Genomic DNA, 15,099 nt, shown 5'->3' on the forward strand with positions numbered 1-15,099 from the left:
CAAATTGCTGATTCTCCAAATCAGAATCGAATCTTCAGATTCGGCCAAATCGAATCGGGACAGTGATTCAAATCACTGCCCCCCAAATCAGGCTGTAACTGAATCTGAATCAGATTAGTGGGGCTAACGGAAACCTAGTGGGACCCTACCCATGACTGGGTGGTACACATTGAGGGCTATAGGTTGTACAGAAGGGACAGAATAGGGAGGAAAGAGGGCAGGGTTACATGCTGCTATGTAAAGGAGCATTATACATCTACCCTAATCGAAATGGGATCAGAGGAGGAGAAAGTTAAGGCATTGTGGGCTAAGATACATGGAGGTTGAGGAGAAAGGGATTTGGTGGTGGGGGTCTTCTACAGACCACCACACCAAGAGAAAAAGCTAGATTTGGAATTATTGAGACAACTCTCAGAGGCCATACAGTCTAGGGACATGGTTGTCATGGGGGACCTAAACTACTCTGACATCTGCTGGGAGGAGCAGTCAGCCAAATCCAACCGTTCACATAGGTTCTTAACCTGCGTGCAGGACCTTCACCTAACACTAAGGGGAATGGCTTACTAGACTTGGTGTTGGCTATAGGGAAGAGCTGGTAGGGGAGCTGCAGATTCATGGTCACCTTGGGGACAGTGACCACCAATCAACTGAATTCACCATACGACATAGGGTGGGTAAGATAACTAGTAGGCTGAAGTGCTTGACTTTAGGAAGGCTAACTTCAGTGTGCTTAGGAATCTAGTCAATGATACACTGCAGGATTTTAGCAAGGCCTTTGATACGGTATCTCATCCCATTCTCATAAATAAATAGGCTGTGACACAGATGTTTACACAGTCCAGGGGGTGGCAAATTGGCTTAGTGGTTGCATCCAGAGAGTGGTAGTAGATGGGTCGGTATTGACCTGGAATGATGTGGGTGGTGGGGTCCTCCAGGGTTCGGTACTTGGATCTGTACTCTTCCATGTCTTCATCAGTGACTTGGATGTGGGTGTGAAGTGTATTCTGTCCAAGTTTGCAGATGATACTAAACTGTGGGGTGAAGTGCACACTCCAGAGGGTAGGGAACGATTGCAGGTAGACCTGGACAGGTTAGAAAAGTGGTCAGTACACAATAGGATGCAGTACAACAAGGACAAGTGCAGAGTGATGTACCAAGGGAGCAAAAATATCCAGCACACCTACTGGCTGGGAAGTGACCCTCTCAGCAGCACAGAAGTGGAAAGGGATCTTGGAGTCATAGCGGACTCCAAGATGAACATGAGTCATCAGTGTGACGAAACCATCATCAAAGCTAACTGCACTTTATCATGCATCAGCAGATGCATGACAAATAGAATCAAGGAGGTGATATTTCCCCTCTATGCAGCATTGGTCAGACTGCAGGTGGAGTATTGCATCCAGTTTTGGGTGCCATACTTCAGGAAGGATGTTGATAGACTGGAAAGGTCCAGAGGAAGGCCACTCATATGGTTAGGGGCTTACAGGACAAGCCCTTTGAGGAGAGGCTGAGGGACCTGGATCTCTTCAGCCTCCCCAAGAGAAGGCTGAGAAGTGATCTTGTGGCCACCTACAAATTCATTAGGGGGACACAGCAGGGGACTGGAGATGCTCTGTTCACCAGGGCACCTCTTGGGGTAAAAAGGAACAATGGCCACAAACTGACAGAGAGCAGATTTAGGCCAGACATCAGGAAACACTTCATAGTAAGGGTGACCAAAATTTGGAATGGGCTTCCAAGGGAGGTGGTACTCTCCCCTACCTTGGGAGTCTTTAAGAGAAGACTGGATAGGCATCTGGCTGGGGTCATTTGACCCCAGCACTCTTTCCTTCCTAGGCAAGGGGTCGGACTCGATGATGTGTTGAGGTCCCTCTGACCCTAGCAGCTATGAATCTATGAATTGATCTATTCCTCCCTATACAGTTAAGACAAATCCTGTGTTGGAGCTGTCTTTGTTGACAGACTAGAGGTGGACTAACATTTGGAATGGACACAATCATTATATAGTAAGTCTTCCAAGAAATATCTGTTGGCTGAAGATTTCCCCCTTCTCTTTCTCTACACACATACACTTTTCAGTAGGCTTTGAGTGTTAGGAGAAAAGGATTTCTTCCCAGAATTCTTACATAATAAAGAACAAAAGACTTAAATCTCATGCATCAGCTGAAAATAAGGATGAGATGAGTCACAATCACTATATGTAAGTTCTCCAGAACACTCAAAGAACAGCTTGACCTTCCATGAGGTTGGTGGAGTGAAACTTCCCAAGATTATTCTGTAATTTGGATCTGTCTAATAACAGGCAAGCTACCTGGATTGATGTTTTAAGAAATTTAACTACTGAAATGAGTCTGGTTTTCATCATCAAACCTGTGAAATGGCAACAACAGTCTCTGAAAATCAACTCTGCTTGATTCTTTGTATTTGTTAATAATGTTTCCATGAATAGCATTTCCCAAATTCTAATAAACCATTGATGCAGGCTAGGCCATTCTTCTATTTCCAGCTGGCTGTGATTTCACATCAGGTTGCCACTAGCAGACAATATAAAGCTAGATTTGCATTTTAAGCCATATTTTTCTTTGACTGACTGACATCAGTCTAAATCAGAGTAACCAGCGGATTAAACAGAATATCAAGCTCATCTTTTGACCTAGATCGTGTTTTATAACACATTCCACTGTGCACAGCAGCATCTCTTTTGGTTCTTGGTCTTCTGGTTCAGATCCCTCCATCTCTTTTGGTTCTTGGTCTGGGCACTTCATCCTACCACAGAATAAAGATGAAGTTGTGTCATGCTGGGTCATCAAGGGAGTGCTTGATAGGGTGGAATATGTCCAGCCAGCATAGAGAACATGACAATGTGAAGGGCCCTGGAGGATGGGTGGGGGAGGGAAGGGGTTTCAATCTTCTGGTTTTGATTAAATTTTGATTGATGGATACTTCTGTGTCCACAGTTCCCTCTCAGGTCATATATACTTCTGTACACTTTTTACCATTTTATTTTTAACATTTTTATAATGTTACAGGTTTATAAAGTCGAAGCCCGTCTGTCTTTCTATTTACCATACAAGAAGAACTGCACCTCTCTTCCCTCCAGGAAACTATTAAGCCCAACAGATGCACACAGAACAACATCTGAATACTGACCACTGATTTTTACTACACAGTACAGAGAAATATGTAGATGGTTCAAGGTACATTGGCAAAGCTTACTGACAGCAAAGCAGAACAGAGCATCCAAAATGGGGAACACCTTCAAAAACCTTACATATGGTGAAACATAACTGTCACAGCTACAAGCATCATGTCAGCGTGTCCATAAACCAACCAAGCAGCATGGCTATTAATTTGATTTTCATTTGTATGTTCATTATATTTCATAAGAAATATTACACACAAGATTTTTTTCATCTAAAGCATGTATTTGTTATTCCTCCACGAGCTGAGCTCTAACTTCATAAGGTAAACAATCCCCCAAAAAGTGAAGCCAAAGTAGTTTTTGCTGATTTCATCCTCCTTCTCTGACTTGCCCTGTCTGTGTTCTTGCTGCTGCTTCTAACTGTCCTCCTTCCTGCTGTCTCTCATCTCTTGGGAAAAAGTGAAAGTCTCAGGCTTTGCACTGCTTTTCTGCAGCCTGTTAGCAGTGGGCTACCTGGCTTGTTGAGAATGAGCTGGTGCCCTAAAGTCAATCTCCTCCTGTCTTAGTTTCAGAGAGGCATTTCCCAGAAGTAGAATATAGCTTTCCCAAAACCAATCAACTGACTTCTATCTATAATAACATTCTTCTCCAAAACAGTCTGTTAGGCATAACCCTTGCCTTCCCAAAAAGGAGTTGGTGTCCAGACATCTGTGACCAGTGCCAGGGACACTACTAATTCTGGTTCACAAATATATTATAATCCAATTATTTATAAGTTGTTACAGAGGATGGATTCAACATTTCACTTTTTTAAAGTTTCATACCAAGGCGGTCAGAGATTTACTACACAGTACAGAGCTTTTCAGTGACATCACAGAAATGGAATCAGACCTATTTCCTCATTACCACTGAATCAGTCTTTACCATTTAAATGGGATACACTTACATGGCTGCGATTGATAGAGATACTGGTGTATGAATCTAACTATGAATTCCATTATGTTTTGTGAGAATCATGTTGATTACAGCACTGTATAATGCCAGCACTTTTCCCTTTATTTTCTGAGCACCATGTTGGTTATAAGCAGGGATCTGGGTTTTCTGTTTGCTGTGGAAAAATGTGAATTTCTCCTTTTCAAGGAGAAAGACGTGGGAAACCTCAGATTTCCCCTTGCAGGCTGGCAGAGTTACAGCCTGCAAGGGGTTGCTTGGGGCTGATGGGAGCAGGGAGGGTGATCAGAGGCAGGGGGCACTACATATACGTGTGCATGTGCCTGCAGGTAAGTCTATGAGGGGAAGGACATAGGTGACACCTGGGGGGTGGGGGCAGAGGGAGGCACAACTTGGGGGGAGATTGAGGTGGATTCTGCACCTACAGCGGGGCTCTGTGACCCAGCAGGTGGGACTCAGCACAGGAGGATGGAGTTGGGTGGTGAGACTTCTTGCTGTCACTGCCACCACAAGCCCTGCACTGGCTGTGCTCCCATGGCTGCTAAGATGAGGTGCCCCCTGCCCATCACCACAGTGCGGCAGTAGGCAGGGTGTGCCTCATCATGGCAGCACAGGTGGCATGGGGCTTGCAGCAGCAGTGAGTCTCACTGCCCTGCTCTACCCTCCCATGCCAGATCCCGCTGCTTTGTCTGCTGTGGATGCAGAAATCTAGAGGGGGATACTTACCCCCTCATATCCCCTGACATTGCCTCTGGTGTCACCTATGGTTGGGCACCCTTCCTGTCCCACAGACACCCCTCTTGCCCCACACACTGGGGGGGGCAGGGGGCAGCAGGCTGGGGGTGAGGGGTAGCAGCAGGGCTTGGGATGATGGGGAGTTGTGGCTTGGGAGGGAGAGTCAGGGCTGTTCAGCACCCCAAAGCAGCAGCAGGGAGACAGCCATAGCTGGACCCGCATCCTGGTAAATGAAGGGGGTAGGAAGAGCTCTGATTTTCTATAATAAAAAATCAAAAAATGAAACACCAAAATATACAGGTATTCAGAATTTATTATAATAATTCATGCACTAGTAGGCTTCCAATTTGCTTTAAAATTGTAAATATATCAATAAAACATTGTGTTCAACTGATACTTATATATATTCATTTTAATCATGGAAAAATACAGGTGGGGAGGTGTTAATTAGTGACTTTTGGATTTTTTAACAGAGGAAACCATGATCCCTCTTTATAAGACTGTACAGCGCTAACACTTTGACCTCTATGTTCAGCTGAAACCTCCAGGAAAAACTGTTGCATAGTACAAGACTAAGAATGCAGAGCAGTCAAGGTTCATTAACCTGGAAGGCCTGGAGGGTTTTTTTTTCTCAACTCCAAGTCAGCCAAACATTCAGAAACCTATCTGAATTTACAGAAACCCTCTTCACAGAGAAATTAGCTTTGTAATTTAATAAGAACAGAGTCTTCCTCAATATACTGCTTTCTAATAACTGGTTTCTACCAGCAAGGCCAGGCTATTTGAAAAACATCCCTTTCAATATGTCAGTATTTGTATGATGAACAAAACTAAGAAAAAAGACTCTGAAAATTATGAAAGTAATATGAAAATTTAGAGTGAAAGTTGTCAAGTGAGGTCTTACTTTACCTGAACTGGCCTACACATTTTTAAGAAACAAGATATTTTTTGAGACTACGTCTCCTTCAAATATTATTTCACTGTGAACTTATTAGCTATTGCCACGTGAAGGAAGCAATTGAAGGATGGTAGAAAAACTCCCCAAAACATGCTGTTCAGCCCTCCTCCTTTTATCAGGGCTAGTTAAACATAAAAGATTTAGCTCTCTGTTAAAAGATAAAGCCAGAACTATTCTTTTTTTTCATATAACAGATCACTACAGTCTGAAAACCTATTTGACCACATCACTACAATCAGAAAAACTTCTGTTTTGGGAAGGGGCGGGGGGCTGCAAAGTGGACATCCTTTTCTTTCTTCAAAATGTAAACAACAGGCTAACTGCATTGGACTTTGAGTGAGAGAGAAAAGATTTTTAGATCACTCAAATAAACAGTGCTGATGAATTTTCAGAAAACAAAAATCTCTCTACAAAGAGGGGAGGCAGCTAGGAAGGCCAACTGCACCTTGTCGTGCATCCACAGATGCATCTTGAGCAGGTCCAAGGAGGTGATCCTCCCCCTCTATGCGGCACTGGTCAGGCTGCAGCTGGAGTACTGTGTCCAGTTCTGGGCGCCGCACTTTAAGAGGGAGGGGGGCAGCATCGAGAGGGTCCAGAGGAGGGCCACTCGTATGATCAAGGGGCAGCAGGGTAGGTCCTATGAGGAAAGGTTGCGGGACCTGAACCTGTTCAGCCTTCAAAAGAGAAGGCTGAGGGGGGATCTTGTGGCCTGTTATAAACTGGTTAGGGGGGATCAGCAGGCACTGGGGGAGTCCCTGTTCCCCCGAGCGCCGCAAGGAGTGACCAGGAACAATGGTCACAAGCTGGCGGAGGGAAGGTTTAAGTTGGACATCAGGAGGCGCTACTTCACGGTCAGGGCAGCTAGGGTCTGGAACCAGCTTCCAAGTGAGGTGGTGCAGGCTCCCGCCCTGGGGGTTTTTAAGAGGAGGTTGGATGACCACCTTACTGGGGTCGTTTGACCCCAGTGCTCTTCCTGCCATGGCAGGGGGTTGGACTAGATGATCTGCTCAGGTCCCTTCCGACCCTAGAAACTATGAAACTATGAAATAACAGAAGGCTTTTGAAGAAATGCAGGAATAAGTGAATGAAAAGTGAGTAAAATGACCTAGTATTCTTCTCTTTGAGACTTCAAATGAGCTGTAGGTAGCTGCAATTCTATCTTAAAATAACTACAAGAAAGAGAAAGTTCCAGGTTATAAACGTGTATAGTTAATGTCTAACATCACATTATCTCATCTCCCTCCCCTCTCCCCTTTCTGCCTTTTCAATACACTGTAAAACATTTATGCAAGATTTAAAGAAAACAGGGAGGTGGAAAAGAAAATAGAAAAGGAGACATTTTACTACAAGGCAAGAACCTGTTTAATTGCACCGCAACATGTTTCCAAGTTCTGAATCAAAGTACAACTTTTTGTAAGACAGTCATAAATAAATAAATAATTTTATTTAAGTGATCAGTTTAAAATTGTTCCATATACTGCCACTTGTAAGTACTTTTATATGTTGTGTAGCTTGTGTATCGTATTATTTTTAAAAGTTGACATCTTTTCCCTTTCAGGTAAAGCATACAAAATAGTAGGTAAAAATACATGATGCCCTACAGCTAATAAAAGACAAGCTACATTCTAATTAAGAACATAGGCTGACTCACAATACAGTACACTATATTTCCTAAGTGATTGGATTAAGTGTGGAGAAGTCTTCCAAAACAAGCTACTCAAAGAGATTTTAGCCCTTGAGGAGGTTGCCAAAACGAAATGTATGAGTGCAGTATGGTTTACCAGATGGATTTTCACTCCTTACATTCTGGTAACAGCTCTTCTCAATGACTACTGGGGATGTAGAACAGTGTTTTTAAAAGTACTTTACATATTTCATTAGGTTTAGTTAACTACCTGAATAATGCCCCTTTTGTGAAAGCCCTTTCAACTAATTACTTTTTAAACCTGCTTCCCTTGCTTCATAATGAGATTTCAGCTGTCTTTTGCTAACAATGTTCCATGGGAAAAGTTACAGAATAAAAACAAAAACCAGAACAACAAGGACACATTAAAAAAAATGTTTTTGCTGGTATAAAATGGATAGAATTTAGGGTGGGATTTGAGGGGGAATTTTTTTTTCCAGCAGGTTGTCCAGATTAACATCCATACTTGAATCAAAAACTGAATTCTGTTTTAAGGTAAAGCAGCTCTGTTTTGTTTTGTTCTCATGGTATTATAATCACAATTACGCAAAAAACAAAAACAACCCCCACGTCCCTGCCCCCCCCCCAAAAAACTTCACAAATTAACAGACACTATATACTCACTATTCCAGATACTACATACTCACAAATGTATTGGAACTGCTGTCAAATTAACACTGTTATAAATGTTCAAAGTAAATAAATAAATGAAAGGCTCTAAACATGTTACTGGATGTTATTTGGATCAGAACCAAAAATTTGAAAGATCTAGTTCTAGCCAAGGGCAATCAGTTTCAATGCAAGCCTATAAACCCCAGTCAGGAAAAAAAATCTAGATTACCAGAGTAATTATTCCTGTTATACATAGCAAGAGTCCATTACTGAACATCAAAGAGACAAGCTACAATCTGTCACTGGGGGGCTGACTAATTTCATTTTCATCTGCAAGTTAACCAGGTGCCTTTTCCTTGTCCTGATTTAGGCCCCATTTCTTCAGGATGCTGAAGAACTTCTGTTTCTATTCTCTGAACCAAGAGAATAGCTGTGTAAATTTAATTTCTTTTGAAGACATTAGACATCCCTTGAGTTCTCTTCAGAAGACAGACAATATAGGAGGAAGGAAACATCCAAAATGTCCTAGGCTGTCTGTAGCTCAGCATGATATTTCAATTAATCAAAAGCCAAGTACAGGAAACTAAGAACAGAAATGAATGGCATCCAGCAAAATGTTGTGGGACCCTTTATAGGATTTTGTGACCACTGGAACACACATGGAGTCAAGAACACCTTGCCATATGTGCCTCTTCTTATGCTCACAGCACCTTGTTACTGGTATTTCAGTAGTAGTTTCCACCCCCTCTGAAAATTTTAATCAAAAGTTTGGGATTTTTAAATGCTTCACACTCCACAAACAGATACAAATGATGTGGTCATTTCAGGCTTTAAAGCTTACAGCCTTACTACCTTAGCGGGTCACCTGCTGTTTTTGGATTCTGTTCTCCAGAACATGCTAGAGGGGAAAAAAGAAATACAGGAAAACTGTATCTTAGAAGCAGTGAGACCAAATGATCGGGCCAGCTAGGGAGTCATGAAGCCCTTTCAAGGGTCATGCAGTGCTGTTTGCTGCTGTCACTGCCACTCTTGCCACAACCACCACAACTGGGTAAAACTGTCCTGGGTGCCTCAAGTGGAGCCTGACCAGGAAAAAAAATCTAGACTGAGGGGCCCCCTGCCCATCTACACAGTGCGGCTTGTGCCCCCACACTGAAGTGGTAGGCAGGGTGTGCCTCATCATGAGAGCAAAGCTGGCATGGGGCTTTCAGCAGCAGCAACAAGTCTCACTTGCAGCAGGAATGGGCACTACTGCTTGCACTGGATTCATCTGATAAGTCTAATGCAGGCAAAAGCAATTCCTCCTTCTGTAGCCCTTTCTGGACTGACTCTGGAAACAGAGGCAGCTGGGACAGTCTCCCTGATTGCAGTGCAGCAACCTTGAGACTTCCCACATCTTTCCTCTCTTTTTTCAGGCTGCTTTGCCACTATTGTCGCCCAGTGGAACTGTTGCTCGTGCCTCTGTTTCCAGGAAGAGCATGCCGAGCCAGATCAAGAAGGGCTTCTCTAACAAGCTTAATCCAGAAACAGAAGTGGATCCAAGATATCATAAAGGGGGGTGATGTTGCAGAGACTGGTGCTGCAGGGGTGGCTGCACCCCCCTGCTCCCATTCAGCAGGACAGGGAGAGAGCCCTGCAGGAGCAGCTGATGAAGACTTAAGTCCCGAGGAAGGTAAGCATTATTTCCCTCCTTGCTCAGAGGCATGTACCACTCCTCTTCCCTCCACTCTCTATCCCTTCCCCTCCTACATCCTCTTCCCTGCCGCTCCTTCTATCAGGTGCTGTCCTGGGGGTGAGAGGAGCTCCTGCCCACCTCTGCTGTATTATGTGGGGGCTGCACTCACCAGGGACTGCAGCAGCGGTGGTAGTGGCCATAGGCCATGTTGCCCCTCCACATGCCTCCCCTAGATTTGGCAGAAAACAGGCCTGCCTGCTGCCACCCCTGCCATAGTTGCAGGCTCAGCACTGGCAGAAGCTCCCATCTTCTCCACCTCCCCAGGTGCTGTCCCAGTGGCAGGAAAACGAGAGAGGCAAGAGGTGAGAGGCAAGAGGAAAGAGGGAGAGGGGGCATGCCTTTGAGCACAGAGGAGAAGGGAGGGGGAGAAATGATAATTGTTCTCAGGACTAAATTCCCTATCTGCTGCTCCAGCTGCATGATCACAAATGGTGGTGGTGGGTGGGAGGATAGAGGGGGTTCACCCATACCATTGCAACCCCTCTGGATCTGCCCCATTAAGGCAGGAGTGCCCATTCGTGCCGCAGCCATCTCCGAATGTGACTCTGCACATGGTGTGCTTTCATCTGGCCATGGCAGTGGCAGCACCCTTACTGAGAACCAATGAGGTAAGCTGAAGCAGCACAACAGTGACTGTCAGTAAATGTGTCACTAACTTAAGACAAGTGATGGAGGGGTGCTTTAAATATAAAAAGGATGAGAACCACAGGATTGAACATTCGGTACATAGTGTTTAATCTTTCAGCTGAACATGAAATGGGGAAAGAGCAGTAACAAAAGGAACTTTTGTAGGAGTTACTAGATTGATGGCTTGTGGGCACTGAGAACTCAATGAACTCCCAGTTTCTAACAGGAAAAATCAGTTCCATGCTGATAAGCCAAGAACAGTTGAAGGCCAAGGGATATGCCTCTCTCAGCCAGACAGAGCAAGTCAATTAGTCACTTTGTAAGTCATGTCTAATCCTCTGCAGCCAGGATCCACAGCCTGGGAAGCCTGATGCTGGATTTTCAGGGCTGTTGCTAACCCGGCTACCAAGGGGATTATTACTGGCACTACTGAAAAAAAAATGCCAAACATGACAGAATGTTGCTGAGAAACATAAAGAACTACAATCTATGATTTTTTATTGGCTTGAGGGGGACAGAAGGGAAGAGGGTTTATCTCATTTGTATTGCTTCAAGTTAGGTAAAAGTAACTTCCAACAAGCCCCCAGAGATCCATGATGAAACTGGAAATTTATGGGGTGTTGAGCAGCAGGGGCACACTCACACAGGGAGCTAAGAAGTATCTTTGTTAGAAGCTTGGTAAACTAGCACAAGGTTCAAGTTTCATTGAAGGAAGCTCTCATGTGAGGGAAAAATGGAACAACTTGAAAGAGGAATAAGATTTTCATCTGCAAAATCAAATCCCTCTCTGCTAGCTACAAATAAAGCTTATGGAGAATTATGTTGATTATGCAGAATTTTCTCTATGATGATAAATTCAACCACAAAGCTGAGCTCCAACAGGTAGTAGGCCTTTGAGATCTCTAGACCATACAAACCACCAAAACGCCTCAATAAAATAGCTCCTTGGCTCAGAATATTGTAGCATTATGATTCCAAATTTTGGACTTCATCTACACAGGGAAGGTTTTTTTCAGTGTGATCCAAGGCATGTATTTTATCCAACATAACCCTCTGTGTAGACACACTTGTTCTGGTATAATCTGTTCTGGCATCTAGCCATACTGGTGGCAGCACCCTCACTGAGAACCACTGAGGTAAGCTAAGCATCACAACGGAAAGTGCCATGAGTTAGACTGATCCTCCCCATGCAACAGACATTAGCTATTGGATCTGGAGGGTAGAGGATGGACTCCAATTTGGAGCCGATCCAGGGAGAGAAGCTGCATCTGTGCAGCCTCTCCCCTTAGTTCCACAACCCCTCTTGCAGCTCCACTGCTGTCTCTGGATGAGAGAGGGGAGAATGCAGGCAAGGGAAGTCTGTTATGGGGTTTTCTCGTGGGAGGTGAGTAGATTGGAGCCCCCTGAGGTAAAGGACTCCAATCCCCTACCTCTCCATTCCCTCCCCTGCCTTCTCCCCCTTCCCATTCCGAGATAGCACCTGTGGCTGAGCTGGGCTGTAGCCAGAGCAGACAGAAATTAATAAAGGCAGTCCACTTCGGAGCATCTTCATTTGAACCCTCATACAATGAAGGTTAATTTGCTACATTATTGGAACACTCTGCAGCCATGCTTTTCCGTTTGGGCACATCTTTAGAGTGCTTTTAAGGGGCTGATCATATGACAAATGTTATTTCTGTCTGCACCCTTAGGCTGGATTCAACCCAGTTGAGTTTTTAAACCGTATGGTTTTTAAACCAGTCTATATGTGCCCAATTTCTGTTCTGTTCCAGGTACAGACCAGTTTTGTGTGCCAAACTTGTGTTCCATTATGAATATAGACCAGTTTCCAATCGCTTATACTTGTGAAAGTGTAATGTCTGTACCTGGCCAATGTGTCACTAAATTCAGATAAGTCACATCACTTGGGAAGGGGTTTAAGCCATGCTGAAAATTTATCCTTTTATCTGGATAAGAGTGTTCTCATTGGGTATTCTACAAGTATAACTAGTAAAATTTTCCCATGTAATCCCATGGCCTCAGGCATGTCTTCACTGACCTGGGGGAAAGGATAAACTAACTGGTTAATTCTTATTAAAACCTAGTGCAAGTCACATATTATGGCTTCAGAATATAAATAGAGCATGGGGCACAGAGGAAGTCAGATACTCTGATTACTTTGTTTCTTTGATCTTGTACTAAACTAATGAGTCATTAAAGAAAGTGCATAAGAAAATGCTGTGACTTTCTCCATCAAAGCCATTTTTATGTTTATGCCAATATCTAGTGTTGACCTTGAGGTCATTTTCAATCACCCCAAGCCACATTAGCTGCTCTTCATTGCCTATAATCATACTTTGTAGTCTTTTTCAAAGCCAACCAACATTATGCTCCTTTTTTCGAGTATACCTTTAAGATGTGTCCCAAGTTCCCTCATGAAACCCTTCTACTAACAAATCTGCAGACTGCTTCTCTGTCCTCCTAGGCTTGTCTCTATGTGCAGTCAGCAGAGAGAGGAAGTGAAGAGCAGAAGGGGTAAAAATCAGGAATAATGAATTGTAGGACTATTGCTAGTGAACATCCTATGCTTGAAACAAACAGGTAAGCTTCAAAACATACAGCAGGGAGAGGATGTCTAGGAGGCAAGCAGAAGTGGGGTCAGCTTCATACCAACTAGAAGTTCCAGGGGTGGACAGCATTGCCACTAAGGACTGGGTTCAGGGATTTACAGCAGAGAGGCAAGCAGGAGGTTGAGGATGACTGTAAACTGAGTATGGGCCAAGTTTCTCTGAGCTTTGCCAACCCCACCCATTAGTTTCATCATAAAATTTTTTTTGACAAAGAAATAATTGGCTTTCCCCCAAAAATATCTTGGTTGGCACTCATTTATTGCTCATTTATTTGTAAAGGCAACCTTGAGCATTAGAATTTAAATCTAGAATATACTGATCACTGAAATTTAAAGGAGCAAGCAGCTAGACACCAACTCTGGAGCTGCACTGGAGGAAATTGGAGAGTGGATCTGAAGAGTCTTTTCCCACAAATACACTTTATGTATATTATATTTAGATCATAATGCAATGAATATACTTGTCCAAAAGTGCAGAAATACTACAGTAAAAATAAAATAAACTTATTTCTTATTTTTTTTAAATAGAGCTTTCATATTTTCAAATATCTGACAATTCAATAAGCCTGGAAAAAACTGCAATTCCTTTTCATGAAAACTCTGCTCTGTTTCAAAAGAGCCCATCATTTACTAAGTAAATCCTGCCAGTACTTAGGCCTTTGGGTGGCCCTATTTTACTAGAAAGAGAAGCAATAAAAGAAAAAATAGGGGTCATCATGAATTTCTATAATCTCTTGCGCAATAGAACTGACTTGCTTAAAAGGAAATGGCTTCTGAAGGTCTCTGCCATTTATATAGTGAAGAATTAAGGGGTGTTTGCTGGGCAAGCTTCTCTCATTCATACAGCATTCTACTCTTCTTTTAGTATTCTATTCCCTCTTCCTCTGAAAATAAGTAGATTTGCTGTGAACTTGACCCTAGACCATGGAGGTTAACCTGTGACAGATTTTAAGTACAATGTATGGTTTTCTTTAGCCCCCATGCACAACTCTGCAGAGGAACTATTTTGAGAAACTTCATGAACAGCATGGAACATTGGCACCAATTTGCTGTCTCCTCAGATTTGATGTTTAAAATTTAAAAAATAAGAAATAAATAATCATGAAACTGATTGAGGTTATGAAGCTACTTCCACTAAAGGAATAAATATCATGCCTCCTTTCATATATCACAAATTCCTTTCCAGACTTTGTCCTTGACAGGTTGAGAGACATGTTTCTGTGACAGTGTCATACTATACAGTTCACAGTGATGGATTTTTTTTCCTCCAGAAATAAGTAGGATGTATCCCATTTAAACTTCACTGAATTTATATTCAGTCTTCTGGTAGCCTGTATCAGGAAAATTCACTTCGATCAGAAATCTTAGGAGAGCTATTATTAGTCAGGACAAGTTTTCAACTGGCTCATGACTTACTTGTTGCTAACAGTGAAATATAATAGGAATGCTGTTTTAAAGAAGGTACTTCTGACTTTATTACTCTATCAGTTTAAGGTATCTCTGTTAGAGAAGCAAAACCTGGCAATCATTTTCTAACTGACAATTTTCTTAAAGAAAAAAAACCCTCAACTTATCATTCCTCCTGGTCATTTGGTCATTTCATTCATGTCCATTCAATTTTGCTTAAATTCCCTTCTGAGATAATTTCTTTCTGAACTCTCCTGTCTCTGTCTCAGTATCCATTATGCCTAGCAGACAATGTCCATTAAAAATATTATTCTCGCTTTCTGTTGATGTAGACCCCTTTACTATGTTGCTCTCTTCCTTCTTGGGTGGGCTTTGAAGACATCACATTACACATCCCTAAAGGCAGATAGGTGTTCTCAAAAATATTTAAAATATCTGATCAAAGGCACCTGTGCAGAATCTTTAAATGACATGGCATATTAGAACTAATTAGGGAATTAGACAAACTAAGAGGTAATAAGGAAGGAGTAGAAACTACAAGTTGTACAGTCTTGTCAGAGCTGTAAGCCAGTAATTAGGTAAGTTCAGAAGTTTGAAAGTAAATAAATTTCATAGATTTCATAGACATTAAGGCTGGAAG

At 42.8% G+C, this 15,099-nt stretch overlaps 1 protein-coding gene across 1 annotated transcript in view; it reads right to left on the reverse strand.

Moving 5' to 3' along the window:
* The window catches only part of ADAMTSL1 (ADAMTS like 1), a 936,448-nt gene that overhangs the window by 845,667 nt on the left and 75,682 nt on the right, over window positions 1-15,099 (reverse strand). The window lies entirely within an intron of this gene.

Source organism: Gavialis gangeticus, unplaced genomic scaffold, assembly GCF_001723915.1.
Source record: "Gavialis gangeticus isolate Ggan-Ray unplaced genomic scaffold, GavGan_comp1, whole genome shotgun sequence".
NCBI classification, from domain to species: domain Eukaryota; kingdom Metazoa; phylum Chordata; order Crocodylia; family Gavialidae; genus Gavialis; species Gavialis gangeticus.